The sequence below is a fragment of the Malurus melanocephalus genome, unplaced genomic scaffold (assembly GCF_030028575.1).
Source record: "Malurus melanocephalus ecotype Western Australia unplaced genomic scaffold, MMel_1.1 scaffold_59, whole genome shotgun sequence".
Classification (NCBI taxonomy): Eukaryota; Metazoa; Chordata; class Aves; order Passeriformes; family Maluridae; genus Malurus; species Malurus melanocephalus.
In genome coordinates, this window is record NW_026623291.1 from 963,043 (window position 1) to 970,044 (window position 7,002).

Below are 7,002 nucleotides of genomic sequence, written 5' to 3' on the forward strand. Positions count from 1 at the left end.
GGTTCCCAGGGCGGGAGCAGAGCGCAGGGAGTTCCATGGTGGCAGCATCTCCAGAGCCGCTTCTCCCAGCACTAACCCACACATTTATCAGGATTAATGAAGCGTGCAACAAACGGATCGGGGAGGCAAAGAAAGCAGCAGAGACAGAGCCAGCGGCTGGCAGCAGGCAGGAGCGGGATGAGGGTGGCTCTGGACCAACACAGCTGGCCAGGGATGCACAGGAACAGCACACCTCCCTGTGTCCATGCTCCCAATTCCCACATGGACCTGCAGAAACGCTCCTGTTTGCTTGTCATCACGCACACAGGCATGAAGAAAAGGGAGGCAGTGTTACCAGAGATCAGCCATCAATATTTGAAAAAAGCCACTGAATACTAACACAGCCACTTAGGCCGTATTTGCATACTTGCTTAATAAAAAATTATGGCCATTCCAAGCCCAATCATTAATTACCCAGCATATTTTTGTTTAACTCCCTCCCTTTTTTTATTACAGACTAAGCTGTTTTCCTGCTTATTCAGCAAAAATTCCCTACTCTTCCACCAGGATGAGACATGCAATAAATATGTACTTATTAAGTGTGCATTACAACTGCACGAGCTGGGAGAAGTAATAAGAGGCCCAACATAAAGCTGAAGTATTTATGCATGTACCTAGGGCCACTTTAGCTATTTATTTTCACAAAGAAATTAAATTAGATAGTTTGATAGCTCTCAGTGTGATTATGGTGGGAATTTACATAGGCCCCAGCCTGTCAGGTGGGGATGTGTTTGAAGGCACAAACCCACCATGAGGACAAGCTGCAGACATCCTGCCAAGCCAGGTGTGCTGGGCAGGACTCCCTGCAGGGAGGGTCAGTGCCCAGCTGATCTCCTCTGCCTCCCTGCTGGGAATCCCATGGGKTCACCAGGATGGACACCAGGCAGGCAGGATGGGGCTGCCCACTGCTGGGACCACAAGTGACTATTTGTGGGAAACGTGGCCCATGGTGATAAACTGCTGGGATGTGAAGAGGGACAAATATTCCCAGGAAAATTGCCTTTTCAAACCCTTCTCACTTGAAAGAATCCCAGCGCCTTTGTGAGTGTGTAACGCCCACTCCCCATAGATGCCTTTGAAAGGAGATGTGACACCTGCCCCGGACAGGAGAGGGGATGGGGAGGGYTCGGTCACCCCCCTCCGCGCCCCCCGGCCCTCACCACCCTGCGGGAGGCCCGGCAATTAGTGATCGACCTGATTAGCGCTGATTGCGCACACGCCGCCTGCAGCGGAGAGCCGGCGGTGCTGCCTGCGGGGCTGCCRGGGGGGCTACCAGCTCTGCCCCACCACGAACCCGCAACGGCCCCGGGCCAGCCCAGGGCACAGCGGAGGGCACCCAGCCTGGGGGCACCGAGCCCGGGGGCTCTGAGCCTGCAGGGGACACCGAGCCCACGACCATCCACCTGCTCACACAGAGCTGGCACCACCCGCAGCACCCCCCGCTCCCAGGGAGTGGCTTCCCCTTGTGCTTGTCCTCTCGGTGTCTGCCATCCCCCCGTGCCTGTCCTGCCGGCTCCTGATGTCTCTGAGTTATTAAAGATGGGATTTTTAAATAGCACAGAGGATGTACAAGTTTTGCGGTGTCAGCACGGGGGAGTGACAGGAGCTGCTGGGAACCAGCCCAACCTCGCCAGTGACAGTGTCCTTTAATTACAATTGATGACCTGGCATCTCCCTTCCCTAGTGCTCATCAGCTCATTGCCTCTCAGCGGGACAATGGGACCCCAGGCCCCATCCAGCTGCTCCCCGAACCCAGGCACAGCCTGCTCTGCTCCTCCAACTGCCCACTTTTTATTTAATCTAAAGGAAACATTGGCAAGATGCCTTCCCAGGAGGCAGAGGCATCTCAGAGAAGTGCCCTGCGCCTGCCCATCCGCGTTCACCGTGGCATCGTGGTCCTGGTCACCCTGTGCCCTCTGGCAGCTGCTTCCAACGAGGGTTCATAGAGAGAGCAGCAGCTGCCAAGCACGGGGTGATGTTTGCTGGCAGAGGAGTGAGAGGAAAACTGCTCTGCCCAGGGCATGGCTGGGGTGAGAGCGTGTGGGCTGAGCGCCGGGGCTGGCCGTGGATGTGCCAGCTTGCCAAGAGAAGTGTGAGAACCGCCGCTCGCTGGTGGAACAGGAGGGAGCACAGCTCAGCAATTACAGCACAATTAGCTCAAACAGCAGGTTGATTGTAAATTGCAGCTCTGTGCCAGCTACAAGTACGGAGCGAATGGCTGGCGTGAGCTCTCCCGCAGCCCGGCTGTCTCTGCTCGGGTCTGAGCCAAGCGGGAGGTGCAGGGCCATGGCTCACAGCATCCCTCGTAGGGTCTCCTGGCACCTGGCCCCACAACCCCACCCTCGAGCTGCTGTGGACACAGGAGAGGTGGTGAGGAGCCCTGTGGGCTTGCTGGTACAATTCCTCTATGGAAGCTGCCAGGAGCAGCTCAGCAGGCAGGAGCTCTTGGCCCTTCCTGGGGCCACAGGGTACGAGACCCATGCTGCCCTCCCAGAGCATCCCTTGCTCCAGAACAGTTCCTGGGCCTCCCCTGCTCTGTGCTGGAGCCTGGACTGCCGCTGGTTCAGAGCCCAAATGAGCTCCAACCCAAACCAGCCGTGCCACAGGTCCCCAAACCAGGTGTCCAGGGAGCAGCAGCCTTGCTGGAAGTGGGTGGTTGTAACACTCCTCCTGCATCCTGTGTGGGAAGTGCCATAGGGAAGAATGCTCCTCAAAGGGGGGACCCCCAGCAGGGAGGGATGGGTGACTGAATGAGGGCTCACCTTGCAGGACAGGCCACAGCCATGCAGAGAGCACGGGTGTGCTGCCAAACGGATGTGTGGCATTAATGTGTGCACTTCTCTGAGGAATGAGCCTGCCCTAAAGGCAGTCTGTTCCCTGCACCATCCCATCCCATGCTGTCCTGCCTGGTGTACACAGGACAGGCAGTGCCAAGGATTAGAAGGGTGCCCCACAGTGGGCTGTCCCTCAAACCCAGCAGGCATTCACCCTAGCCCTTGTGCAGAGCATGAGGCAGCCAGGACTCCTGCACAGCCCTGGGAAGGGACAGGCTTYTGGGGGCCCACAGTGGAGCCCCATCGCTCAGCTGTGCTGGGAAAACATGCAGTACAGGTGCAGGAGGGCTCAGTGCTGCTCGTGGGGCTCACAGCAATCCCTCTCCCCAGAGACAGCCCCTGAGGGATGGCAGAGGGATGCTCACATCCTGCTTTGGGGATGGCTGTGCCCTCAGCACGATGTCCCATTGGCTTTGTCCCCCCGATTTTGCTGGCAGTGGGGCCGGCATGGAGCCGTGTGCTCAGTGGCAGCAGACGGACACCGAGTCTGTGCCAGGGAGGGGCAGGAGGGGCCCCTGTACCCCGGCTGTCCCCGTGCGTGGGCTGCCGAGGGGCCTGGGGCGGGCGGGGAGCAGCGCCTGTCAGCCTGCTGAGGCTGATGCCTTCCATCTCCGAGTTACTGGCTCGTGTCAGGGCAGAGCTGGAAATGTCAGGGACTGCTGCAGGGTGACCGTGCAGAGTGGCAGATGGTCAATGATGGATTTGTCACTTCAGATTCAGGCGGTTTTTAAATATTCAGCAGAATCGGAGGTGACAGCTCATGGCAGCAGGCAGAATTTCTGWACGTCTCGGTAAGACCTCCTGGCCCCCTGGGAGGGGGGGCACAGCAGGACAAACCCCGGCACCTCGCGGCAGTGGCTGGGGACAGCACGGGCTGGGACCGTGCTGTGCAAGGCCAGGGCTCCCTGTGCTCCCTGTGCTCCCCGTGCCTGGTGGCCAGGGCTCCCTGTGCTCCCTGTGCTCCCTGTGCTCCCTGTGCTCCCTGTGCTCCCCGTGCCTGGTGACCCAGTGGTGGTGCAGGCAGAAGCTGCTGCTGTGCTTGTTCTGCCCCAGCTGCTCCCCACGAGCAGGAGCATCCAGGTAGCGCCTTTGCTGCCCGCAGTCACCACGCTTTGTCAGCACCGGTGGATTGGGGTGTCCCAAGGGGCTCACACGAGCCCCAGACAAGAGTTGGCAGCCTCCAGCCCTTTGGCCATGGCCATGGCAGCCACATTCCAAGGAGAGGCCCAGCGAATGGCAGTGGGAAGGAGGCTCCTGAGCCAGGAGGAACAGGGATGTGGGCAGGCTGGCGGTGCCAGGGGTGTGGGCAGGGCCAGTGGTGGGCTCAGCTCAGTGTGCAGGGTTGCTGGGTCAGCAGGGAAGAGGATGGAGCTCGGCACAGCCTGCAGAGCCGCTCTCCAGAGAGTCATACCTTGGGAAGGGAACAGGGCACCTACTGGGGTGTGTCCAGGTGCTCTGCAGACTCACAGGGGCAGCAGCACTAAGGGCCAGCGCTGCAGGGCTGTGCAGCAGCTCAGGGCACGGTCTGGAGGGTGATTCCTTCCAGAGCTGCCGGCATCAGCCCGGCTCCCACTGATGATTATGAGGAGCAGTCATTTCTCCTGGCTGGTGTTTCTTCCCACGGCACAAGTCAAGGGAAGTCAAGTCACAAGTTCAAGGACTGCCTTGTACCTGGCCAGGGCCTGTGGGGAATGTGGGAAGGATATGGCCCTGCAGGGAAATGTCTCCTGTTGCAGGAGGTGAAGACCAGGACAGAGTGTGGGTCCTGGCTGATCCAAGGGACATGGGGCTTSCCCTCCATGGGGATGTGTGTGGCTACGGCCACTGGCAGGAGGGAGGCAGCAAACTCAGTGCAGTAATGAACACACTGGCCCTTGAGGGCAGGTGATGCAGCATTGACTCTGAATCCCCTGTGCCTGCTGCCTCAAAGACAGCTCTGCTCACACCAGCTGGATTGGCTTGTCTGTCCCTGTGCTCATCAGGTGCAGCCCTGGCCGCAGGGCACGGCCAGCAGTGCACATTTGCATCAAACTTTGCTAACGGTGCAGGTCCTCCTGTACATCCACCACATGTGCAGAGGTGCCTGGCTGGGGGGGCATGAGCAGGGGGATGGTATGGCTTCCTCTGGTCCTCCTCTGCTGCAGGCAGGTCTGGGTAACCCCCCTGCYTCCCCCCAGCCCAGGGAGTRGAACCCTTGCGGTGCAGATTTGCAGTCCAGGCTGCCCATGCAGCWTGCAGAGTGGGCAGCACTGAGAGGGCTGTGACCTTCAGGGCTGTCACCCCATGCCTCAGCAGCACGGCAAAGCACCTCGGGCTGGCAGTGAACAGGTGAAACTGCAGCTCCTTGCTGCTCCTGCCCAGCCCTGCCAGGAGCCTGATGGGCAGACATTAATGCTGAAGTCAAACCCTTCCACCAGCCCCAAGRTGAGAGTGCTCTGCCCCCACCAGGGACCCCCGGGAGTGTTCACAGAGCACCCTGAATGTCACAGCTCTGCAGCACTGCCCTGGTCACAGAGCTAACCCTCTTCATTACTGTGTCTGCTGTCAACAGCCTGGTCCTCCTCCTGCACGGGCTGCGTGATCACAGCAGCTTCCAGCAGGGCCAGCTCTCTGCAGCCCAGCCCGGTGCCAAATTCTTCTTCCTCCATTAGGTGCTTCCCTGATCAGCAAGCAGAAGGCAACTTGCTGGTCAGACTCTCCTGGAAGAGCTGAGCTTGGATCTGGCTCCAGCCTGCGCTTAGAGCAATTTAATATCAGCAGCAGGAGGGGATGGGGAATTAATTTTGGTTGCTGCCACCCCTTCGGGCCACACCTACGTGTGCTGGATAGTGCAATGTGCTGGCTCCCTCCTTCCTCTGCTGGAACAGCTGCTTGAATTTCCTTGTCCTGCCTTCATCCCTCCTTGCATTAACTGTTTCTCAGCCAGGAAACACTGAAGGGCTGCAGCTGGCTCTGCCCARCAGGCTCGGTCCTTCTGCTGATGGAAAAGCACAAAGCTCTCAAGGAAAGCACAGGCCATAAATCAAGGGCAGCAGCAGCATCAGGCAGCCCTTGGCTCCATGCAGGGCTCACGAGCACAGCTCAGGTGCTGGCAGCCACCAGCCCCTCCAGATGACTCCAGTRGGACTTCTCGGATGGGTGCAGAGGCAAGGCTGTACAGAGCAGCCCCATGCAGCAGCGGGGTGTCAGGTCACACAGCACAACACGCTGTGTCCCCACCCCTGAGAGACAGCACAGGATGTGTCCCTGCTCGGGTCTGGGCTGGTAGGTCCGGGGGGCACTGCCAGGGGCTGAGCACTCACCCTGCAGAGGGGCYCACGGCTCCAGCTGGCTCTGAAGAGGTTAAATCTTTCTAATCGCTCAGTAAGACCTTCTCTAAGAATTTATCTACTTTCTGCCTTCCAAGAACATATGGATAAAATCCCCCTGAGCGGGACTTACATTTATAGCATCTATTACTGAGATCAAGGTTAATCCAGAGTAATCTAATGGGGTGAAAAGGACTTTATATAAATCTGTTTTAATCTACGGGACATGATAGCCTGACAAGGCCATCAGAACACTCCTGCACCACTGCTGGGGCAGGGAGAGGTGCCAGAGTCRCACAGGGGATGCAGGAGGAAGAGCTGGCTCATCCGGCACCCACCAGTCCGAGTGCAACAGGGTCAGGAGACTGGCAGGGCTGGAATGTGGCTCACCAGGCTCGGAGCCAGGCCAGCTGTCCTGGTGCACAGCTGCTGTGGTGACYCCAGGGAGCCTGAGTGGCCCTGTCCCTGACAGGATGTTGTGCCATGGGACAGGGAGGCTGTAAATGCTCTTAATTAAGAGCTGTCCCTGATAGGTGTAATTGATCCACACTTAAAGAGAGGGGATTCAGCAGGGAGAGACAGATGAACTTCCCGTGGCTCCCAGCGCTGCGGCCGCATCCTGTGTGTGTGTCCACGCTGGGGCTGGTGCTCCACCACGGCCAGTGCCTGCAGCTCGTGCCYAGGGCATTCCAGGTGGGCAGGGAGGAAGGACTGTCCCTGCCAGGATGCCACACAGTGTCCCTACCCCAGCCCATATATCCCATATCGGGCCAGTGCTCCCACCCTAAGCTGTTAGTGCCGAGCTCTGCCCCCCATCCCAC